We start from the raw sequence: 20,470 nt of genomic DNA on the forward strand, positions 1-20,470 counted from the left end.
ATACAAATGACAAGGTATCTGTTAATGTATTTATTTTATATAATAGTTAAAACATTTTAATAATAAAATTATAGAAATAGCAAAGTGAAAAATTACCTTACTACCGTTAATCAAATTACCTTTAGATTCCTAGCTTATCCAATGGTACATATATAGTATCTATGAGATACTTTTCTATTAAGTTACAAACACGGATTCTCTCAAACATGAAACAAAACTATCGATATTTAATATATTCACCATTATGAACGTGGTACTTGGGAGGAGGATGGCTATGATCTAAAATTGCGTCCTCAATATTATTTGATGAATCCATAACTATTTTCGCCTTGCATTGATTACTGAAATGTGACGTACAAATCCACCGACTTGTCCCTTTCAACGAAGTACTTCGATAAGTATATGTATAGTTGTTCAGCAGTGCCAACGGCTTGCCTTTTTGCGATTTTATAAACACTATCTCTGTAAGAAGAAGAATAAGAATAAGACTAAGAATCTTTATTACACATATTTAAACATAGGCAAAATATTTGTTCTTAAGTAATTTCGGTTCTATTTTATCGACTTTTTTATAATATATATCACACGTCTCATCAATAAAAATGCGGAATTGTTTCAAAATATATGATTAAAGCGCACCAAAACGTTTCAATCAACCATTTATTTGTCCAATTGCATATTTGGTATTGACACACACAAACAACAGCACAACTTTAAAATATTAAGTTAAAATTATATGTATACCTAAAACCACATTGATTACGTATAAAATTACAGTCCGTTCAATGTTAATCGAGCCCTTGTATGTGCAGATCTACGCGAGACACAATGGATTTTCTATTGTTCTCAAATGAGCGGCATTCAAGAGGTTAATAAATAAAAAGTAAAATTATTATATTTAAATTGTAATATAACGATTATCCTCACTAACAAAATACTTATCGCCTGCATGACTATGTTCAGTGCACGACCGTTCTTGAACAACTAAGTTATGTTTGTTAACAAGAATCTTTGCGATGCAATTCCGACTGTATCGCTTGGAGCATCTCCAGAAATTGGTTCTTCTCTTCTTATCTCGACTACAATGGGAGTAAGTGTAGCCATCTAAGAGCGCCATTGTCTTGCCCCTTCGAGAATGCACATACTTCACTGAAATACATAAAATATAACATCATATTTGTAACATATACAATTTTATATTACAGCCAAGTTTCAAATATCTTGGCTTTCATAGTTTAAAAATAACATAGGATATATTTCTGAATTTGGAGGTAGGTACATAACAAATTAAAAATCATCCTTTTTTTAACCAAAGTTATGTTTTGTTAAGAAAATAAACATGTTGTATTGAATGACGCTATTTTTATAATTTTTATGCCTAGGTATATTTCAATGAAACCAGACCTTTAACCTGATATTGATAATTTTAATAACCCTTAAAAATAATAATAAATAGAAGTAAACACTATATACAGACATAAATTATATTTACAATGCAGTTAATATACATATATTTATGATTTGGTATATTTGTTTATTTAGCCAGTAGACTGCCTCTTTTACTTCCTCAAAATATAATTCTTTATTTAAAGTAATAATAATAAAAAAACAGGATTTATCGATGGCATTCAATAAAACAATTCCTACAATAGGCCTTCTTACATTGAATGCACTCGGTATTGACCTGTGCAGCCTTATTTCTTGCTTCAGCGACTGAATAGCCCCATATCTTAAGTTTTTTATAGCAGCTTAAACAACGTTTTTGTCGGTACTTTCCATTTATTTTTTGCAATCGCTGCAATGTGTGGACGCCCATCGGGAGAGTTGAGCTCGAACCTAGTAAAATAAGCAACCATCTTAGAGTGCACTTAAAAAGACCCTTGATGCTTGAAACGTAAGCAGATCTAAAGTTTATTGAAACTAGCAGATAATAATGTGTACCTGTAGGCAATTCGTGCCGGCTATACACGCTACGGTCTACCGAAGAGGTGGCAGGTAGACCGGAATGTGTGTCGGAATAGACCTGTACAGTTTTTTAAACGCTTCCATTGTTCGGTTGACCTTGCTCCGGTAGACTGTAGCGTGTGTGGCCGGCATCGTTGCCTTGCGGTTCGCGATTACTCGTTCTCGCCAAGATGACGTGGGGAGGAGGGGTACAAGCCCAATAGTACGCGATGGCGATGGTGAGGAAGCGTGAGCCGCTTGTCAACGCTACGCGAATTGCACTCTTGTTAACTTCGCTTACCGATGATTTGAAACGGCCTAACGTTACGGGAACAGACACTAAAAAAAAAGTTAACAATAAAAGATATGAATTGGGTGCTTAATAACGAGTATTTTAGTTTATTAGGTATTATCAATTATTTGAAGTTTCGGTTTTATTATTACATAATGTGTATGACACTGACTTCATTAGGTACACTGGCTTTTAGCGATAAGACCGCCCATTGTGTCACCGACTTCAAAATTTTTGTTTGTTCTTGTTGATTTTTAATTGTTGTGCATAATAAAGTATATAATATATTTATCTATCTATTTATCTACTTAATCTACTTACTTTTGTAAAATATTAGAAACAATTCGATTAAATAGCAAACTACTTTAACTTAGTAGTATAATGCATGCTGTGCAAGTATTGTATTATGATGAGTGTATTTAATATTTGTATCGTGTAATGTTGGTGAGCCAAATAAAGAAAATAAAATAAAACTACATGATTTTATAATTAATATGTTATATTACTAACACCAATTCATTTTATACCTATAAAATAAAAAAATATGAAGAGCTATCCTGTTTTTTGATAATCAAACCTATTTCATTTTACTATATAATTGAAAACTTTGTTTGTCGTGGTAAACTGCTGAAAAGGATCGAGTTAATTTTGGTATGAAAAGGAATGAAACCTTTTTCTTTAATGGGAAATCATCAGTATCCCTCCACTTACGATAGTGTGTAACGGGAGGGAATGACTTTTACCGACTAAAACCCATATTTTGCACACCTAGATTTAAAGAGCATTAACTCAAAAAATCAAAATTTCAAAAAGGCGAAAACCTGATTCCTTTTTCCCTGTGCGTGGTACATACAAGTATAGAAAAAAAATCTTATACGCAGCTTAAATATATTTTTTAAATCTGTTTTGTTGGTCGATGGGTATTCGTTTGAGGAATTTAATGGCATACATATCTCAAAAATCTTTCTGGGTAACCCCTTTAGGTTTAGGTGTGCGATTTGTTATTTCTGTATCCGGGGTCTCGGTAACCAAGGAATAAGACCCTGGTTTTTAGTTTTCTTACAAAAATGTTTCAGATAAGTACAGTTTTAGTTAATTTTGATATAAATACCATCTTTTATAGTATACTTAAATGGCTGGTGGCTATGTACCGTGTACCCTGACATCTTGCCATCACTCTCAGTCACCAGTTTAGCCTTGCACCCTCTACTGTTTCTCGACGAACAACGCCAATGTATTTTGCCTAAAGTCTGTGACTGACTGAAGTTCACGTAGGTATAATGGTTCAGAAGTATCATTTGTGTGCCCGTTCTCGAACTCACGTACTGAAAACCTGAAACAAAACTTCAAGATCAGTACTTATATAAATTCTGAATTAATACGACGTAGGTAGGGAGTAATTTTTGAGAAAAAAATTGTAGTAAAATATATACCATTTGAGATGTTAACACTTCGCTATAAAATACCTAAATTTTATCGGTTTTTACCTTGCACGTATTTTAAATAACAGTAACTAGCTTATCAAGGTAGCTTAATGTACATTTCGCTAACATATTCCATTAAACAACACTACAACATTATGATTCCCTTTATTCTAAATAAAATTACACAATATATATCAACAATATCCTATATGATGTTCTTAGGCAGAAAGCAAAACTTATAGCTAGATCTCTACTCTATGCTATGACTAACCATTTGACACCACGGCCACGTTACATTGAACAGAGAAAAGTAACGTTCCAGTGAAGTACAAAATAACAGTTATTGTGATTAAGGACATGTTTTAAACATAATCTTTGTTTTAAACTTAGAATAGTGTACCTAATGAGTGTGAAAACGAAAATAAATATAATATTTTTGAGACTTACATTTGTTGCAAGTACTATTTTCTTAGCACTATCTACAGAACTGTTTCAAAACTACTTAAGAAGTAATCAAAATAAATGTGACAAAAACATAAGTAAAAAAGTTCAAGAAAAGATCGATGCAACTACTATAGCCAAAATATATTTTATAAGCTCATAATTATTAAAAGAGTTGATAAAATATACCTACTAAAAAAATTGGATGGTCTGATTAATGAGGCACCTTTATTTAGGCGCTGAAGCTAAACTTGTTATCATTGGAATCTAAATATACAAACATTCTCAAAAATCATAAAAAGTATTACTTAAATATACATATGTATGACAACTGTAAAACCAAACGTAGGGTTAGAAGAGAACAAAAAATCTACTTGAAAGTCCAGACGTCCCAGCACGTCTACCTACCCGAAACTGTCAAATTTTACCAATCGAATATTCCAAAATATAGTGTAAGGCCGATTTCGGCCACGACGGCTGTCCTCATATATATGGAATTCAGCCAGATGCGCAGGAAATATTACCTATAGTGCACGAGCATTTGCGCAGACATAAGTGCACTCACTATTCCTTTACTCTCATAGCCCGATGGGACGGCAATCCGAGACGACCGGAGAGAGATCAGCCAAAGTATCGACATTAATGTTCTCTCCGATGCACGGACCGAATACGAATCGAACATGAACCGTCTACTATTATGATAAAGTTGAAAATCTATTGAAGAAAGACAGATTGAGGTAGGTTTACGTGCTGTCTTCTGTACCTCATATTTTCTACACATACATACATAAACCTGCAACGTTACACAACATTGCATGTAGTGCAAACGTTAAATTTTTATATAATGGCCATCGTGGATGCAATATTTGGCTGGAGGGTGCGTATGATCATTCTCGAGACCTATGATGGCAAACTTTTCATCCAACTTGAGCTTAGCATTGCATCCTCTACAGTTGTGTGTGGAACAGTACCAGTGGAAGTACTTAGTCTTCTTACACTGCTTCTTGCAATAGTAAGTATAGTCGTTGAACATGATCAAGTGCTTCCCTGAATAACGGGATTTCGCCAGCAGAATCACTGCAATGAAAAAAAAGTGTTAGTATTGGTTCAATCTTGTTAACCGATTTTCAAAAAAGAGGTTAATAAAATATACATTTTGATGTTTGTGTTTTTGTAATGCAGTTTGAACGCTGTCTAGACTTCAGACGCTAATGATTTCAAGTATCATAATTAAGATAATAATAAAAATTGACCTTTGTATGACGAACACTGAATGAAAACATAAATGAATTATCATCACAATTTAATTACATTATTATGTACTCATAAGTACCCATATTTCATGAGCATATTGTGTGTTAAGTCTAATAATATGTACTTATCTATCTCTAAGCTGTCACTACAAATTAAGTATTTGGCCACAATTGTTTACGTTTATACCATATTTTTATATTTCAAAGTAACTTTTCTACAGTTCTTACATAAGAAACTTCATAAGAGATCATTACACAGGCCTACTAAGGCGTCCCATTACAATCGCTTATACAAAGGAAAAATTCTTTTTAAAGCATAGAAACTAAAGTAAATCCAACTTTTATCACAACCCAAACATAGGAAGCAAATAATTTCAATTTTTATAAAGTATCACTATACATATACAATCTCCATTGTGATGATTTAATGAAATGATTAAAAACTCCTCATTTTAAAATAAATCATAGTCTATTAAATTAGTAATAAGCTAGATAATAAATTACGACACTCACAGTAGAAAAATAAATATTACCAATAACATTCAATACTAAAAGCACACGAAGGAAATAATGCGGATAAAGTTCATGGCACACATGACCGCCATTATATTTTTAGGCACCTCAAAATGGGTATCGCCATTTAGGAGATTTTACAGGACACATATTTTTAGTAAATTGCCAAAACCGGGAAAAAAATAAATTGAGATCTATGATAGGCAATGGCAATTATGCTGGATAAGATACAGAAAAAATTCAGACTTGTGCACCTCTTTACGTAAATAAAATTAATCTAGTTTTAGAGATCATCATAACGCCTAGTGGTATTCTAAAAAATATGTACCATACTTTCCTCTTCAGTTCGAAAACTTAAATTTTACATCACACAGTAAAGCTCAACAAAATAACTATGAGACAATTATATCCTGCTTATTAGACCATATCTTTTTAAATTACGTCCTTTAAAATAGGACTAATGTTTAATTCTACAGTCCGATTACATGATCATAATATACCTACACATAATACACATCGGTAGGCATTTCAAAAATATTTTAAGTAATATTTTGACACAATTTTAAGTACGTTTTTGACACAATATTTATTTCCTGTCACTGAACATTTTCGAGAAGATCAGATAGGCAGTCGCTCCCTGTAAAGCACTGGTACTCAGCTGCATCTGGTTAGACTGGAAACCGACCCCAACATAGTTGGGAAAAGGGCTCAGGAGATCTATTATATTTTGACATAATACCCGTTAGATATAATAAAAGCAGGTGGTGGGTGAACATGTTCAAGTTTCGCCGATACCACGGTTCTGTGCGCAGCCCTGATTTCATTGGTGATGATCAGACGTGCCTTGCAGAACCCCCCTTTCGTACAACTCCAGGTCTTAGTCTTCACATTACTCTTGTGACAGTAGAATGTGTAGCCGTTGACCACCGCCAGCTCTTTGCCGTCTTTCTTCTTCACCCATTGCAGAACTGGAAATAAATAGATATGTTTAAGTATACTGGTCGGTATAACACTGGTACTCAACTGCATTCGGTTAGACTGGCAACCGACCCCAACATAATTGGGAAAAGGCTAGGCAGATGTCAGATGATGAAGTATACTGGTCGGGTTTAACTTGAAGTCTTGGCGTAAAATAGGTGTTAAGGCGATATACTTTTTGGTAAATACATTCGTATATATAGGGTTTTTATTTAATGACAATTAATACATGTTTTGTAAAAGTGGGTTATTTTAAATACAGTTTTCTTTAATTATTAAACGTTTATTCAAATTTAAGAAGGTGAGGATAATTGAAAACAGTAACTTAAAATAATTCCTTTAATTTTCCAAGCAGCTATTAATAATCTTTCATACCTTGAACAAAAATAGTGTTTACAATTGCTTTAAATGGTTTAATAGTTTGCTTTACATGTTAGTATCGTACCAGACAAACTAATATGTATTTGTAGTATAGCGAGGAGGTAAGGTCCAGATAAGGGTCGTGCCAAGCCAGCATCCTGGCATCTAAATAGCGAAGTCTGGCACGACACGTGTCAGACACGCTCATTCTATTAATGTTTGTGATAGTCTGATATTGATACGACGTTTCTGTCTTCAGGGGACCTCTCATTAGTGACGATGAGCCGAGCATTACAACCCCATTTACAGCAGCTCCCACGAGACGTTCGTTTTGAAACTTTATGAAGATAATATGTAAATCCGTTTAGTATGGCCACCTGCTTTCCATTCTGCTTCGTCGTCCATAATACTGTAGTCATGTTTTACTATTAATCTTCTTTTTTCTAAATACAGTCTACTTTTAGTAGCTTCTTTACGTACAAACTTACAGATTTGCCTACTTGCGACCACTAAACCCAACTTCTACAGGAACCAACATTTACCTACGTAACTTATCTAAGTAAAAAAGATGAAGCGTGCAGAGACCATAGCTATTTTTTATTTATTTAAGATGAAATCAAATAGCCATATAAATTCGAATATTTATTCATTTTTTAAATACTTAAGAATTTACCAGCCCTTTTGCTGTTTAATGTTTAATTTGACAAAAATATTATAAAACATTCGGCAGACTAACTTATACTTATGCTTGACTTGAAATGCACACAAAATAGGTAAACAAAGCCCCGTATTCATAGTAAACATTTGTTCAACAACAAAGTACTGTTGAATCAACATGTTGCTGGCAACATCGTGAGGTGCAGTTGATAACAGCATGTTGACAAGCTGTCGCTCGATGAGCATTGCTAAACAAATGTTTACCATGAATACGGGGCTTAAAACTGTAAAATTGGTGTTAAATTTTGACAAAGAAGCCTTTGTGTATAATGTAAGCTGGTGGTGGATGGTTATGCTCCAGCCTGTGCGACATAACACGGCGGTCCCAATTATCCGCATCATTCGTGATGATGAGCCGAGCTCGGCAATTCTGACCAAAAGTACAACTCCAAGTCGACGTCACCCGACTTTTCACTCGACAATAGAAAGTGTAACCCTTCACAATAGCTAATTCAGATCCATTCTTCTTCATTGTCCAAGTAACTGTAAAGGAAATTGATGATTTTTTTGTGGTGAAAACATCACGACATTTAACCTACAAGTTATTTTTTTACGGAGATGAGAAATCATCAAAGCATTTGAAGCTCTGTTTTTTCTGCAGCCACCGTAACTTTTTCGAACAATCCCAACGCCCTGAACAAGAAATTAATCTATCCGTCAACGAAGCCATCCGTCATATTGAATTAAAAAAAAGTCATTCAAAGAAATAAAATCACTAAAATAACAATTCACATTTTACAAATCAACAAACAAAGTAGGTACTAAGATACAAGGCAACAAAACAATTAATGTTACACAATATTCTATCTATGTTGTACTAACGTATATGTACAAAATATTTCAAAGGTTACAGTCAGTTTGGTCCCAGCGGTCCAGATTCCGGTTTCACTTCAGCAGTTTTTATATACATTCCGTCACAAATAATAAAAGCAGGTGGTGGATGTGTATGCTTCAACATAGAGGAGACAAGATGGCGATCCTGGTACCTAGCTCCATTAGTAACGATCATTCGAGCCCTGCAAGCACGTCCGAAAGTACAATTCCATGTTGAAGTCATCTGATGTTTAATTCGATGGTAGAAAGTGTACCCATTGACGACCGCTATGTCTTTGCCATTCTTTTTCGTTGCCCAGGTAACTGGAAAAACAATGGATGGCTTTTTGTGATGAATTCATTGATTAGAGTAGGTACCTATAATAGACCTTATAACAGTTATAGTACAATAAATGACGTGGAATCATAATTTACACGTAATACATTACCATTAGAGCGATTTCACACCTGCGAGTTCTGCCGCAAGTACACACTCAGTTTGGCCAACGCTCGACGTAATCTATAGCGCTTATAATATGTTCGTGTATTATTGTTTGCTTGTTTCATATATCACACGATTGTCATCACCCTAGAGAACAACCGTACGTTCCACTCGTTCAAAGCGCCTTTTGACCACAAGGGGTTCTCTTTTGCTTTACAGGTCGAGAGAAAAAGAAAGGAACCTTCTTCGTATGACGTTTTTTCTCGAGAACGCATGGATATATCGCACCTTTAAAGTAAAACCGTTACTAAACAAAAATTTTCATGAATTGAGGTATCAATGCCATCTATCTAAAACACACGTAAGCTACAAGATAGACTTGTTTTTATTGTAAAATTTAATGATTTGCGCCATCTAGCGGTAAATCAAAGCGTTACTAAACCGAGTTATGATCGACTCGCTAAATACAATATTGTATCTATACCAATAAGAACATGATTGTGGTAGAGTGATGACCGAAGTTTAAAACAACAGTGTTATTATTTGGATAAACACGGCTTGAAGTCACAAAAAGGTAAGTTGTTGATTTTTTTTTTATAGGTATAATGTTTCAATTTGTTTAGACACAGTTTTCGTGTTATGAAATTACGCAATTTACAATTCAATTTCATTGATAAAATGTTACAGTTTGTATAGTCACAGTTTGCTTTTATTTTTTTTTAGCGATTAATCCAATAACGTTTATTTCTAGAGTGTAACCATTTCTATGGTCACAGTTTGTCGATAAATTGTAAGTAAATTAAATCATACACTTAATTACAATAGTGGGACATTTATGTTAGTCACGGTTTATTTGTTTAAGCAACGTACCTTTTGTATTAACATTTAAGAAGTAAAATATTACATTTTGTTTATACTCTATTTAATGTTAAAATTGACTCCATAATGTATGAAACTGTTAATGTTATTTTGTTTTAGTATCACTTTACTACTAACATAAATAAAAGTAATTCATAATAGTAACTAAAATACCTGTTAAAATGTCTTTTATGTTAATACTAATAAAAATAATAAAACTAGGTATTTGTTTCAGGTCATGGCGCATTTTCGAAACCCGCGTTTGTCACGCATTTTAGAGGCTATGGAATCAAAAAAAAAAAAATCTGTAAACACTGAAGAAACCAAGCAAATATCCATGGACGATCTGGATAATAATTTTACACGCGATGCTAATCCGATTATCTCCTTCTTTATTGCAAGAGCAAACGCTACCATCATCCTCAGTCTTCTTTCTATCGTTCCTCAATAATCGTTCGTCGCGAACACGTCATCATCATCATCATCAGCCTATCGCAGTCCACTGCTGGACATAGGCCTCTCCAAGTGCACGCCACTGAGATAGATTTTCGGCTTCTCGCATCCAGCTCCTGCCAGCCGTCTTGCGCTAGTCATCACTCTACCGTGCCTGAGGACGTCCTACACTACGTTGGCCGAGGCGTTGTCTCCACTCTAGGACTCGTTTACCCCAACGGTTATCGGTTCTTCGGCTAATATGGCCAGCCCACTGCCACTTCAGCTTGCTGATTCGGTGGGCTATGTCGATGACCTTAATTCTCTGACGGATTACCTCATTTCTGATGCGATCCGTCAGAAATGCCGAGCATAGCTCTTTCCATAGCCCGCTGAGCGATTTTAAACTTGTGGACCAGCCGTACCGTCAGTGTCCACGTTTCGGCTCCGTAAGTCATGACAGGTAGGACGCACTGTGGGATCGACGATGTTAGGACTCGACGTAGCTTCCCAAATGCAGCCCATCCCAACTGAATTTTCCTATTCACCTCGTCCTCAAAGTCGTTTCTACCTAACTGCAATGTCTGCTCGAGGTATACATATTTCCGAACACCTTCGAGAATGTTGACCATGACCTTGGTTTTGTCCAAGTTCATCCGTAGGCCGATACGTAGAGAAGATTCAGCCAGGTCGTTCAGCATCTGTTGTAGGTCCTGCAGCGTTTCCGCCATGATGACGATATCGTCAGCAAATCGCAAGTGAGAGATGTGTTCGACATTGATGTTGATGCCGCGTCCTTTCCAGTTCAGCGTCTTGAACATAATTATCGTCCATTGCATTAGTGAACAGTTTCGGGGAAATAACATCCCCTTGTCTCACTCCTCGATGCAACGGTATGGGCCTTGTTTGCTGATTCTGTACTTGGACGGACATTGTAGCGGCTTCGTAGAGACATCTCATCACTTGGATGTATCGAGGAGCAAGCCTTTATACCAGTCAAGATTAAAATTAAGTGACAGAAAAAACAGCGATTTAAAAAGCTTAATAAATAATTATTCCAAGTGATTGTATGGATCTGTATTTTGTCATAAAACATTATTAGTTTCGAAAGTTTTTTAATTATTTAGTAATATTATAACATCGCAATAATGCAAAATTTATGATTTTTAATTTAATTGTATAATAATATTATTAAATTATGAAATTTCAATAGTTTTCTATTTAGTAACATTAGTTGCACTGTAATTTCATAGTAATATACAATAATGAACAAATAAAATTAATGGTAAAGTGTTACTATAATAATATAAATCAAAATAAATAAAGCTGTAAATATTAAAAATAACTTTTTTAAATGACATGTCATAATGTAAATAGAGATCTATCATAGAAACTCATTAAATATCTTAAAAAGCCTTGAACTCAGATTTTATTTAGATAAAACTGTGACTATTTTCTAATATTGGCTCCCCTATAAAATTTCATAATTTCGTTTAGTAACGGTTTTACTTTAAAGGTGCGATATCAAGATAGACTCGTCATAACCAGTTATAGTTGAATTGATAGTAAACTGCAGTTGAGCACTAAAAAAACTTTATTTACATACAAAAAAAATACAAAATATAATTATATGTCTACAAAATACGTAGTTAGAAGTTAAATGCCAATACATAACAATGTCAATTACACATTTATCTTAATAAATTGAGATCGCATTTTTAGAAAAATCAAACAATATATTTTTGAGAAAGACTAAATTATTCCCACCTTGTAGGGAAAGACGAGGTGAGATGATGCATTTTGTTCTTCAAAAATTACCATTACTATATTTGTTCTACAAAACTTCTCCTACTACTTACCAGTCCTTATACAAATACCCTCATGAACCCATATCTTCGGAGGTGGGTGTGAATGATGCATCATGGATGATACAACGACCCGGTAAGCCGGATCACTCTCATTGGTGATACTCATCCTGGCCTTGCATATCTGAGAGTTGGTACACCACCAAGTACTTCTGCTCTGGGATCGTCTACGGCAGTAAAACGTGTACGAACCGACGATAGCCAACTCCATACCATTTTCCCTTTTCACCCAACGCACTGGAAATTAAGAAACTTATAATAAAGATTCTCTTTTACATGTGGTCGGTAAATTATTTATATCTTGTTCAAATTAGATAATAGAAGATAAGATGTCCTATAAACATGTCATATAGACTTTTACAACTCTTTTCTATATCATAAAAATCAATACTCCCGAACATAATTTACCCACTAGACTGGTGAAGAGCTCAAAAGTAAAAGGAAATTGACAAACATTTTTTTATATAAAAATTTACAGTCTCATATACAGCAGAGGAATCGTTTGTGAAAAAGTTACAAGCGACGGAACCCATTACCTGTCAAAACCAAAACACAAGAACAAAATTGTACTAAGTAAATTACGTTAAATAACAATTTTATGTAAAAAAAAACAATCATTTAAATTAGTGTTTTAATTATAGCCAAAAAAGTTCAAATTTTACAATAGACCCCATTTCTCACAAGAAACTTTAGCGGTGCATGTGTATGAGGTAGATCCCTTGCTTTTATTTCCGAGCCAAAGGATTCCGCTTCATGGCTCAGTAGGATCCTGGCCTTGCATCGTGAAGAGTTGGTGCAACTCCAAATGCTCCTCCGAGGGTACACCCAGTGAGAGTAAAACGTGTACCCTTCATATATATCTAGTTTTTTTCCATGGTTGTTTTTCACAAATTGAACTGAAAAAAATACTTAAACGTATATGTATTTTACAAAAGAAGTTGTGAAAAAATATATATATTAAAAATTATACTGTAAAAATTAGGCAGTAAAGTACTTAGATTCTAATATTTCCAATATAGGTGGGTTAACCTGGATAAACAATGACCATAGTAATGCCTAAAACATAATCATAGGTTGCAACCGACTATCAACAAAGATAACTTCATAGAACTTTTAAAGCGATTTATTTATTATTTTTTTTGTCAATTTCTTCAATGTACAAAAATTACTTTTCTACAGATTTATTATATGTATAGATGACCAAAATGTACTTTAAACGGCATTAGCATATTTGGCTAGATAAGTTATTTCTAAGTATGATTGAAATATAATCACATGGTAACATAGGAATAAGTACTCTGCATCTAACTATGCAACGGTATACAGTTATATCCCTAGTAATATAGCTATATTACGGCTCTCATACTACGACATATTCAATAATCTATGGTACCTAAGTACCTACATAATTGTACATACCTATACACAACATTGACAAACACCAAAGAATTCAACAGATCTCCAACAGGTATCTGTGGAGATCTAAGGGGGAGGCCTATGTTCAGCAGTGGACGTCCTATGCCTGAGATGATGATGATGATGATGAAATTCAAACTTTACAATAAATACCATTAAGTATAACAAATCTTGGACGCGTGTGGTTGTGGTCTAATCTCTGTCTTGAGTATATGATACGGCGAGTCGCCAACTCGCTGTTAGTCATGCTCAAGAAAGCCTTACAAGTCTTCCCGTGAGTGCAAGACCATCTTTCCCGGATTCGGTTCTTGTAGTGGCAGTAGAAAGTGTATCCCTCAACTATAGCAATCTCCTTACCATCTTTCTTCCTCGCCCACTTAACTGTTCCAGAGAAAAAAATACATCAAACAATCAATTAGTTTTTTACCTAAAAGTATGTGTAGTAGAAGCCAGAAGAAGTAAAACATTTAACCATACTTTCGTTATCAAATTACCAGCTTCTGCCAGAGGCAATTTTTTTAGGCTTATGTTTAAACACCACCCTAAAAAGTACCTATTTTACTACCAAAAAAATTCTAAACGGTTACCAAAATGGATAAATGGTCACCAAATAACGTTTCCAAAAATATTATTAGATAAAACCATTTTTTCGTATTATTGACTACTAAAAAAATATATGGACGCCTTTAAAATACACTTTACACCAAATATTATATATTGTCACTACTTAGATGTTACCAATTATGTAATACCATGACTCCTAATTTGGTCATTTTTGTTAGACTAAAAAAGCTAACGATCGCTAGAATATTTCCCAAATACCAATTAATATACTAGGGTTCCCAAACATACGTCGCTTATTTATTGTTATATGAATTTGTGTGTAACTCAGTAGTAAAATGTAAGCACGCAACATGCAGCAAGCATGGCTTCTGTCACGGCTCCGGCGCTGCAGGGCTCCGGCGGTCCCATGCGAGCTTATCGTCGCAGATGGTTTTCACGCTCACCACCGCAGCTTCGGCTTGCTGGCCGGCTAAGCCGGCCAGCCTCAGCCGCAGCGGCGAGCCTTAAAACTACCTGCGCCTCAGCTCGCAGGCCGCGTCGCCCCTCCGCGCCTACGCGGTTTTGAATTGCACTCTAGGGGTAGGGCAGACAAGACTACGTGGAGTCGGTTTTGCAGCGATTCGTTTTCGTCACTAACTTTTTGGTAGTAATATTAATCTTTTAGTTGGATAGAATTTGGTGACCATTAATCCATTTTGGGAACCAAAAATAATATTTGTGCGAGATTTGCGATTTTTGTGATGTTATTTTATTTTTTTTGGATCATAGCATTATATACTTTAGTGCCCTTTTAATAAAGTCAATTAAATTTTTTTGGAGTTGTTTATTTTATTTGGTGCCTCAGCTTAGAGTCTTAAAAATATTTTTGATGACCACCTAAATTATACCCATTTTTTTATATAAATGGTGGCAATAAACAAACTCTACAGCTTTAATAGTATAAGTACCTTTCGATTTTTATCACACATACTCCGAGTGAAATAACATTTGAAATAATTAAAAACACAGTTATATTTAAAGGTTTTTCAGAGTTTTAATAGGTAACTACTGTGATTCAAAAAGTATGTTAAATTATATTAAGTACATCGATCACTAAAACATTTCGTATGCTTGGATACTTAGGTACCTACCTAATATTGGCAGTTTATTGCTTAATATCTAGAGGAGAATCTATGTTAGGTACTTATACCTAATAATTATAATCACAACTATAATAAATGACTTAGAAAATTCAAAATCTACATTCGAAAAAACATGATATTTTGTACCACCAAAAATCATAAAAAGTACATATATGTATGTACTAATTTATAAATATAAATAGGCTGAAATTCAGGTTAGAACTTGTAGTTAACATTAAACTTCCTTGTCAACTTTAAAGTATCAAGAAAAGATCTAACATTTATACGATAATTCTAATATTTAGTTAATGACTTTTTATGTTCAGGGCCGAATAAAATGTTTAACATCCACTATGAGACCACTATAATTCTACTATCATAATTAGTTGAATACATTTTATTTTCAAGTACATAAATTAATTAACTACATAAATTATTACACCAATTGCATTGGTAAACAGAGATCACAATGTATATATTAAAAGTACTAGAATAACTACAATATAACAGCTTATTCACTCTAGCGGATTTTTTGCGCGGCAACAACGCTCGGTTCATACGAGCGATTTCATCTGAAATTGCGCAACGAGTTTTTTCCGGTCGAAATGTGTCGCACGATTTTATAACGCACGACAAAAATCCGCTAGTGTGAAAGCGGCTTGATACCTACTTAATAATAAAACGCGGTAGTTTTTACAAAGAATCCATTGGAAATTTTAAATGACGGTGGTTTATGGTTATGCTCTAGTTTCGACGTGAGGACCACACGATCGGCAGGGTTCCGGTTGTTTGTGATCATCATTCGGGCCTTGCACCTCATCGCGTTTGTGCAAGTCCAGGTGCACTTTGCCATGTTCTGCTTGTGGCAGTAGAAGGTGTACCCGTTGACGATAGCCAACTCTTTGCCGTTGGATTTCTTTACCCAGTGGACTGGAAACAACACCTTATATTAGTACTGTGTACTCGAGTCTACGAAGTTAGTTTCTAATGTGAATTTTATGGGAATTAGTGAATATAATCAAGACATGCACAGTGCAGGAAAAGTTTACGGACAATTGATAAAATTAGTTGCAAGCTTCTTTTATAATTTATTTGTAAAGAAATTACATTACCAACAATAAATGTAACAATTTTGGTAAGATGGGTATATCCGTTGTACCCGAGAATCTACTGCAGTAGAGCTAATTTCATTATTACCACTAATACAAAAAAAGAAAATATATTATGATTTATTCACATTAAAGTCTAAGACCAATTTATTAGAAGAAAGCTTTACAAGAGTAAGTCAAATAAGTTTATCTAGAGACTAGAGACCCACACTCCACAGTCCACCATTACAACGATTTTGTGCTTAAAGTTATGTATTTACATTTTTTATAATAAATAAATAAATAACAATTGTTCTAAGACATTCCAAAACCCATTGTATCCGTAGTGCAGAGATACCCGACAGTTGATTTTCTATTGTTTTATAATTTGCGACATACAGGCAGTTAAATCTTGTGATAGTATCCATGAGCGATGACAAAGGACGGTGGGGGGTGATTATGGTCTAGCTTAGCAGAAGCTATTGTACGGTCTTCATTATTGATGAGCATCCTCGCCTTGCACCTTCCAGCCTGGGTGCAACTCCAAGTACTTTTCACAGTGTGGTACCTCCGATGATAGAAAGTATATCCATTGACTACAGCTAAACATTTGCCGTCCGTTTTTCTTACCCATCGCACTGAAAAGAACAATACTTGAAAAACCCTATTTATTATGACAATGGTACGTAGGTATAAATTGAAGAAGTAAGTCGTTTAAGTAAGAGAATAAGAGTATGGACATAACTGAAAAAAGTGCTCAGCATTGGTGAATTAAAAGACAATTTAAATATTACCATTGTTTTTAACCAACCTACTTAAAAAAATAAGGTTTTCAGTTTGACTTACAATGTATATATACTTACATACGTATGTTTATGCTCGATTGTCTCACGTTTGGATGATACGATTTTGATGAGCTTTCCACTGAGTGACACATTTGTCAGACTAAGGATACCGTTGAAGTCGGATTGATTTCTTTGTAAAAAGATTTTATTATGCACATGACTTCATTAAAAGAAACAGAACTACACTCAGGTTTACCTTAATACCATGCAAACGAGTAAAAGCAGTTAGGTATATCTAATTAAATGAACTACGCTACTACTTCATGAAAAACTGGAACACGTAAATGAATGGTTCCGTACCATTACCAACAAAATGGGTGGTCTTATCGCTAAGAGCGATCTCTTGGGTACAGAATCTTATAAATAACTTTGTCTATGTTCTAAGTCTACCTCTATAAAAAATCCCGTCAAGAACATAAAATGGCGGCGGTGGGTGGCAATTTTCTAACTTATCGATCTCGCTTTGCTCAGGTGTGATGCCATTGGAAGTGATAAACCTCGCCTTGCAAGAATTACCCTGGCTGCAATACCATCTAATTTTCTCAGTCTTCAAGATCATGGTGCGGCAGTAGAATGGGTAGCCGTTCACAATCGCAATTTTTTTCCCGTTCAGTCTCTTCGCAAAGATCACTGAAATAAATATTCATAAATATCTTCATGTATTGACTATCTACGATTTTCAATGAACTATTTATCCGTAGATTCGCTTTTTAGAGATATTAATTTGACATTGGAGATAAGGTCAATAGATAGTCTAGTAAGCAAAACTATACATAGATAGGTTATTGAAATACGCAGTTAATGTAATTATTTCGTTGTGTGTTTAAGAATGAAGGACAGTTTTTCTAAATATGATTTATTTATCACCAAACACACACACGCATAAAACTGATTACACACATTAACACACAATAAATGAGATCAATAGAACTACATATTATTTTCAAACATTTATAATATTTTAAAACAGATTATGACTAGATGTAAGTCTGACTAGATTTTTATCTATTTATCTAAATGGCTGTAAATAGTATTTTTCACTAATAAATTGTTAAATCTGGTCAACTTCATTATAATTTTGAAACAGGTACTCATTTTGTACTAAGTCATTATAATATGCGACTAAGATGAACCGAGAATTTAAAATAGCTACTGAGAGATAAATTCACGACTACTAACAATTAATATTACTATTTCTTAACGTTTTTCTCTTACTTGACTTCAAATTATTTTATTATGTTTGAACTACAATTACATCTAAAACTTTAATATTAAGAATTTAACATTACAATACTTTAAAGTGTCAAATAATTAGACTTATTATAAAGAAGCTTACGAAAGACCTGAAATACAAAGATTATTTTGAGATCAATCAACCGTATATCTTTGTGGAAAATAGTGACAAGTAAAACAATCCTTTTATATTTCCTACACACTTACACTAGCAAAAGCAATATTATTTTAGAGGTAATTAAACAGCAAAATACTTTGACAAAATACTCTAAAGTACAGGTAATAATGTACTAGGTAATAATCGATCTTTAAGGTGAATGCTTCAAATGGTAACGGGAACTTTAATCAATATGGTTTTTTTGATGTTTTATCTAAATAAACAATAGGGTAGTGTCCAGGGTCGAAATAATGAAATAATATTTAGTCCGCTTTTTAGATAATCAAAAAATATTGGATACGTATTTTTTCTTTTTTTAATTAAACATAAAATGACAAAGATAATACGCTTCAAAAATTAGGAGTGGGGGCCTTTTACGTCACAGTGTCCTGAAAATTGTAGCAACTTGTGACGTCACACTCAACTTTAACACGCTATATCTTAACAAGTTCTGATCCAATTTAAAAAAGGAAAAATACGTATCGCTTAGTTTTGGACAATCTACAAGACGGACTAATTATTATTTTTTAGGAAACTAGCCTATTATTGTTATATTTTGGTTAACAAGTTCATCGGATTACATTTACATTAAAAGAACTTTCGGAGTAAACTACAACATATTAAAAAATATTTTGATGTACATTATACCCACGGTCGATAAGATCACGCCGCATATCGAAAGTTAACATTAAAAACATTTTATTTTGAATTTCCGCTAACAAATAAAACATTCACTTATAATACCACAAGAGCTTCAAAATTATCGGGTATTTCCCGATAGGTTCGTTGCAAACAAATGAAGGAGTCAAGTTTTTCAGGTTAAAAAATCACGAGCGCGAAGCGCGAGTGATTTTTCCTGGAAAACTTGACGACTTTATTTGTTTGCAGGGAACCTTGAGGGAAATGCCAGAGAATTTTGAAGCTCGTGTGGTATTCGGGGGATTATTTTTCCGTCCCAAATGTCGGCCACAACCTGTCAGTTTGACATAGCAACGACCAGAGAAAATATTCAAAAAATTATCAGTATAATACCATGTAGGTTGTACCACGTGACGTCGAATGGTGCAATTCTATTGGTCGATATTTGGGTCGGAAAAATAATCAATAGAATTCTTATAATATTTACAACTTGACGTAAAACCCGTTACTGATACAATATTCAGAAGGGTCATGCTTATGATCCAGTTTAGCCGACAGTACCACTCGTCGCGATGGTTTCACATGGTTAGTGATCTCCATTCTAGCACTGCAAGTACCTCCAAAAGTACAATTCCAGATTTTCGTACTCTTCTTGAGATTTTGTTTGCGACAGTAGTAGGTATAACCGTTAACCAGGGCCACTTCTTTCCCGTTCACTCTTTTCACGAACTTCACTGTAAGAATTTTTATGTTTTAGTAAGGCGAGATATATCTAAATTGTGAGACTATCATGCACTAATACAAGCTTAGTTTCTACTTGCGAAGGCTAGATAGGTATGTACATTCTTAATTATGAGTAACAATAAGGGCAATGCAATATAGGTATGTTATAAATAAGGCAATATCATTTGTATTAGGGTTGTATTTGTTTTAATAATAAAGAAAAAACATAAAAAAAACAGAAGTCTTATACACATCAAAATTAGTAAAGGCTTGCAATCTGAAGGTAAATCTTATAAGTATTGTTACATTTTATAAAGATCATCAAACAAAGTAAAGTAATCATCATCAGCTC

At 34.1% G+C, this 20,470-nt stretch overlaps 1 protein-coding gene and 1 long non-coding RNA gene across 5 annotated transcripts in view; one reads left to right on the forward strand and one right to left on the reverse strand.

Annotated features, from left to right (window-relative positions):
* Positions 1–20,470, reverse strand: part of LOC110377185 (modifier of mdg4) — a 452,561-nt gene that overhangs the window by 278,462 nt on the left and 153,629 nt on the right. The window lies entirely within an intron of this gene.
* LOC126055555 (uncharacterized) lies at positions 9,649–11,677 on the forward strand. The gene is made up of 2 exons (XR_010277118.1): positions 9,649–9,751; positions 10,271–11,677. It is a non-coding gene; the product is annotated as an uncharacterized LOC126055555 (long non-coding RNA).

The sequence above is a fragment of the Helicoverpa armigera genome, chromosome 14 (assembly GCF_030705265.1).
Source record: "Helicoverpa armigera isolate CAAS_96S chromosome 14, ASM3070526v1, whole genome shotgun sequence".
Lineage (NCBI taxonomy): Eukaryota > Metazoa > Arthropoda > Insecta > Lepidoptera > Noctuidae > Helicoverpa > Helicoverpa armigera.